Genomic DNA, 5,000 nt, shown 5'->3' with positions numbered 1-5,000 from the left:
AGAGAGAGGAGAGAGAGAGAGAGAGAGAGAGAGAGAGAGAGAGAGAGAGGAAGAGAGAGAGAGAGAGAGAGAGAGAGAGAGAGAGAGAGAGAGAGAGAGAGAGAGATGAGCGAGGGGAAGAAGGAGAGAGAGAGAGAGAGAGAGAGAGAGATAAATGAGCGAGGGGAAGAGAGAGAGAGAGAGAGAGAAGACAGATAAACCGAGTCAGAAAAAGACAACCAGACAAACAAACAAACAAAGACAAAGACCAGCAAATTACAAAAATCAAAAGAAACAAAAAAGAGAAAAAAAAGACAATGAAAGCAAAAAAGACACCATGAAAGCAAAAAAAGACACAATGAAAGCAAAAAAAAGACACCATGAAGGCAAACCTAAAAGCTCAATCAATAATCCCGAACCGCCGTCCCTTCGTCATCAAGGTGATACGAGATCCTTCAAGGGCACAAGGCAACCTCCCTCCCCGAAACTCTCCTCTTCTTCCTCCTCTATTCCGTCTCCTCTTCTCTCTCTCTTCCCTCTCCTCTTCTTTCTCTCTTCCATCTCCTCTTCTTTCTCTCTTCTCCTCCTCCTCTTCCTCCTCTATTCCATCTCGTTTTTTTTTTCTTCTCTCTTCCTTCTCCTCTTCTTTCGCTTTTCCCTCTCCTCTTCTTTCTCTCTTCCTTCTCCTCTTCTTTCTCTTTTCCCTCTCCTCTTCTTTCTCTCTTCCCTCCTCCTCTTCTCTTCCCTTTCCTTCTCCTCCTCTCTACCTTCTCCTTCTCTCTTCCTTTTCCTTCTCCTTCTCCTTCCCTTTTCTTCTCCTCCTCTCTTCCTTCTCCTCTTCCTCCTCTACCCTTCCCTTTTCCTCCTCCCTTCCCACCTCTTCCTCCTCTTCCCAATCCTCTGCTCCTGCCTTCCCTCCCAATCTTCCATAATCCTTCTTCTCTCGTCTTTTCCTCCTTCTCTTCTCTTCCTATCATCCCTCCTCCTCCCCCCCATCCCCTTCCCCTACCTCCCTCCCTTCCCCCATCACCGCAAGCTGCAAGTGGCGAACGTACATGGAATGTTCTGGAACCGGAAGTGCCGTGCGTGTGTGCGACTGACTGTATGTGCGCGCGTTTGTGCCGCTGTTTTGTATGTGTGTGTGTGTGTGTGTGTGTGTGTGTGTGTGTGTGTGTGTGTGTGTGTGTGTGTGTGTGTGTGTGTGTGTGTGTGTGTGTGTGTGTGTGTGTAGAGAGAGAGAGAGAGAGAGAGAGAGAGAGAGAGAGAGAGAGAGAGAGAGAGAGAGAGAGAGAGAGAGAGAGAGAGAGAGAGAGAGAGAAGGAGCCGGATCAGTTAGAAAAGGATGTGAAGGAAGAAGGGGAAAAGGAAGAAGAAAAGAAAAAGAAGAAGAAAAGAAAAGGAAGAAGAGGAAGTGAAGGAACAGGAGGAAGAAGAACACTGATAGCATCGATTCTTCCTCTCCCTCGCCCCCCCCCTCCCTCCTACCCGCACCCTCTGACCTTGGTGCCTCTTCAAAAAGAATGTTTTTTTGTCGTTTGTTTTGTTCCTGGTGGTTGTCTTTTTATCTCAGCTATCCCCTTCTAATCTCTTTTCTTTTCTTTCTCTTTTTCTTATTCTCTCATAATGAGATACTACTTCCTACCTCGTTTATTTTTAGGCCTCTCTCTTTCTTTTTATGTTTTACTTTCACTCTTTATTTTTTTCTCTCTCCCTCCTCTCCCTCCCTCCCTCCCTGTCTCCTCCCCCCTCCTTCTTCCTCTCCCTCTCTCCCTCATCTCCCTCCCACTCTCCTCCCCCTTCCCTCTACCCCCAAATCCTCCAAAGACTCCTTATCCTTCTGGAACATCAAGAAGTTTCCACCCCCCCACTCCCCACCTTACAAGGAACCCCGCTCCCCCTCTCTTGGCCACTCCTTACTAGGATGTTCTACGTGTCCTAAAATCCTCACAGGGACGTCGTGAGGCAACTTATATCTCTCTTAGGTGCTGAAGGAGAACCCCCTCCCCTCCCCCAACCCCATCCCCCCTCTCCTCCCTCTTTTAAAAGAAATATTAAACCTCATTTCCTAGTATATAAAAAGGATTAGAATAAGTCAGTAAAAATAGCTTAGCATAGTGACTCATCATTCTCTGTTAGATTTGCATGAATTACTTTGCACTTTGAACGTTGAATTATATTTATTCATTCAGGATTCATGGAGCTATTCGTCTTTTCTAGAATATGTAATTTAGAAATTGGGGTTATATTCACATCTCGACGATCAAATACTACTATTAGAAGCGAGGGAAAAATTGTCTGGTCTATGACGTGCAAAGACACTGGGGAAAACAAAACATGATTTTCCCTTTATTTGATGTCACAAAGGGGAGAAAGGGGGGGAGAGAGAGGGAGAGAGGGAGAGAAAGTAGGGGAAGAGGGAGAGAAGGAAGAGACGATGAGAGAGTATGGATAAAAGGGGGAGAGGGGAGAGCAGGAAGAGCTGAAAGTGTAAGAGAGAGAAGGAAGATGAGAGAAGATAGAGGGGAGAGAAAGAAGAAAGAAGGGGAGGGAGAAGAGAAAAGAAGAAAGGAGGAGAGAGAAGAGGAGACGAAAGATCCTGATAATACATTGAAGCCTTGGATTGCAAAACTCTTGTCTTGCAGTGGCATGAGATTAAGGTCAATCTTTTTTTCTTTCTTTTTTTTGTATCCATTCCTTCGTGTTCACATTATGATTACTATTACTATTATCATTATCATTACTATTTTTGGTTTTAATTATAATTATAATTATTGCAATTATCATTATCATCATCATTACCATCATTACTACCAATATTATCATCATTGCTATCACTATTATCATCATTATCATTACCGTTATTACTATTATCATCAATATCATTATTATTCTACAAGATTTTGCCTTCTCTCATTACTCACAAAGATACACAAGAGACCTTTTGCCTTAATAACTATCTAGCTAATTAGTGTACCTTGTTCCCGGTGGTTAAGTTTCTAATCAGTGAGATATTGTTCAATAGACTTAGGCATCATGGTGATAATGGGGGGGGGGGGGTTGAGAGAGAAAGAGAGAGAGTGGAGAGGATAGGAGTGGAAGGGAAGGGAAGGGAAGGGAAGGGAGGGGAGGGGTGGGGAGAAAGAGAGAAAGTGAAAGAGAGGGGGAGAGAGAGAGAGAGAGAGAGAGAGAGAGAGGGGGGGGGGGAGAGAGAGAGAGAAGTGAAGGGGGGGGGGGTGAGATAGAGAATGTGAGAAAGAAAAAAAACAACTCAAAATTATGAAAAGTAGAGGAAGAAGAAAAAAAATGCATCACATTCCATCATTATTAATTTGAATAAAAAAAGTCTTTCTCAACATTTCCAAAGACAGTCTCCTCTTTCAGAATCCCCATGAAAAAAAAAAAAAAAGCCAAGCTCCAAAATTCCGATTCCTTCGCTTAGAGAGATCGTCTTTCTTGTGGAATCTTACCAATATTTACTTCTTTGCTTCCCTTCATCTTCCCTCTTTTTCTTATTATTAGCATTCTCCTTCCCTTCCTTTTTTTGATATTCCCCTTTTCATTCTCTCTCTTTCCCCTCCTCCTACTCCACCACCTCAACCTTCTTTCCTCCTCCCCTCCTCCTCCTCCTCCTTCTTCTCCTCCTCCTTCTTCTTTTCCTCCTCCTCCTTGTTCTCCTCCTCCACCTTCTTCTCCTCCTCCTCCTCCTCCTCCTCCTCCTCCTTCTTCTTCTCCTCCTCCTCCTCCTCCTCCTCCTCTCCTCCTCCTCCATCTCTTTAAAGTCCAGTCTTTGTTTAAATGTCCTTCAGAACCGTTAGTCTTTAAGCTTCCGTGTTGACAACAGCGCCTCTGGTGGCGAGTTGGGTAAACTGCTTTTTGGTTTTGTTTTTTTTGTCGTATTTTTTAACTTTAATGTCAACCTTATAGGTTGTGAGGAGCGAGGGAGTTGGTTGAGATGGGGACAGGAGATGGGGGAGTAAGGAAAGAGGAAAGGGGAGAAAGAGGAAAGGGGAGAAAGAGGAAAGTGGGGGAGGAAAAAGGGGCGAGGGAAGTGGGTGACAGAAGGTGGATGTAATAACAACATGATAGAAACAAAAGAAACAGATAGAGAGGAAGAAAAAGAGAGAGGGAGGCGGGGGAGAACTAGAGAGAGATCAAAGCAGAGAAGAAGAAAAAGAAAAGAAAAGAAAAGCGATGAGATAATCACACAAAAACACACTCAGTCACAAACCAAACCAAACCATAATACTTCTCTCGTCCCTCATAACCTCTTCAATAACCCTCTACAACACGTGGTTTCCTATCAACTGACAGGACATAGTCTCACACTATCTAAAGATACTAAATATACCGATGAAAGGGCTTCTTATCAGGAAACAATAAAACATAATTCAATGTTATCATCCTCCTCTTGTGAAGTAAATGGGGTTTTGCACACGAACCGCCTTATCGGGTTAAAGGAGAGAGAGTACAGCACTTGTGGCTGATGCACACACATATATATTAGTGGGTGTATTTTATGGGTGTGTGTGTGTATGTGTGTGTGTGTGTGTGTGTGTGTGTGTGTGTGTGTGTGTGTGTGTGTGTGTGTGTGTGTGTGTGTGTGTGTGTGTGTGTGTGTGTGTGTGTGTGTGTGTGTGTGTGTACATATACATATCTAGATATACACACATATACATATACTTATATGTATATGTATATATGTATATATATATATATAATATATATATAATATATATATATATATGATATATATAATATATATATATATATATATATATATATATATATATATATATATATATATATATGTGTGTGTGTGTGTGTGTGTGTGTGTGTGTGTGTGTGTGTGTGTGTGTGTATGCACATATATATACATATACATTCACATATGTGTGTCTACAATCTATTCATTTACGTATATAGTCCGGCACATCTTCCAAGGACACGACTTGAATAATCTCTTCCCCCCTCCCTCTCCCATCCCCCTCCCCCTCTCCCCTATCAATAAAACAAGTCTTCGT

The sequence above is a fragment of the Penaeus japonicus genome, unplaced genomic scaffold (assembly GCF_977035675.1).
Source record: "Penaeus japonicus unplaced genomic scaffold, GWHDUDI00000001_assembly GWHDUDI00000019, whole genome shotgun sequence".
NCBI lineage: Eukaryota > Metazoa > Arthropoda > Malacostraca > Decapoda > Penaeidae > Penaeus > Penaeus japonicus.
Note: the sequence above shows the minus strand (reverse complement) of the source record.